The sequence below is a fragment of the Triticum dicoccoides genome, chromosome 4A (assembly GCF_002162155.2).
Source record: "Triticum dicoccoides isolate Atlit2015 ecotype Zavitan chromosome 4A, WEW_v2.0, whole genome shotgun sequence".
Taxonomy (NCBI): domain Eukaryota; kingdom Viridiplantae; phylum Streptophyta; class Magnoliopsida; order Poales; family Poaceae; genus Triticum; species Triticum dicoccoides.
The window spans coordinates 732,067,792-732,068,743 of NC_041386.1; positions in this window are offsets into that span (position 1 = coordinate 732,067,792).

The window sequence follows — 952 nt, forward strand, 5'->3', positions numbered from 1 at the left end:
GAAACGAAGTGGTTGGGGACTCGGGATACTCAGATTAGAGATATGCTTCACGTCCCCATGTTGCTTCCTTTCCAGAACGGTGAAACCACTCCACCTTTTCAGAAAAAATATTGTCAAAGAAACAACTGGATCTTTATCCAAACAATAAATCATTACAATCCGCTAACAATTAATCTTTATCCAAATAATTAATTATCTGCATCAATATGATCAATAGCATAGTAACATGATAGTTTTGATAGTAGTGATGATAGTAGCAATAACGGTAATAGTGATAGCAATAATTCTGTAGCTGTTGGAACAGTAGCAACATCAGTAGTAACTTAGCAGAAACAATATGTGGAAAATTTGTAGGCATTGGATCGGTGAATTCGTTGGACGATATTCATCATATAATAGTCATAACCTAGGGCGATACAAAACTAGCTCCAATTCATAAATATAATGTAGGCATGTATTCTGTAAATAGTCATACATGCTTATGGAAAGAACTTGCATGACATCTTTCGTCCTACCCTCCCGTGGCAGCGGGGTCCATAAGGAAACTAAGGGATATTAAGGCCTCCTTTTAATAGAGAACCGGAACAAAGCATTATCACATAGTGAATACATGAACTCCTCAAACTACAGTCATCACCGAATATCCCGAATACTGTCACTCTAGGGTTTATGGATGATACCACGTAATAGGTGACTATAACTTGCAAGATGGGATCTAGAACATAGACGGTTCTGATCTGAAATCATGGCACCCGGGCCCAAAGTGACAAGCATTAAGCATGGCAAAGTCATAGCAACATCAATCTCAAAACATAATGGATACTAGGGATCAAGCCCTAATAAAACTAACTCGATTACATGATGAATCCCATCCAACTCCCTCACCAACCAACGAGTCTACGAAGGAATTACTCACTCCCGATGAGGAAGCATCATGGAATTGGCGATGGAG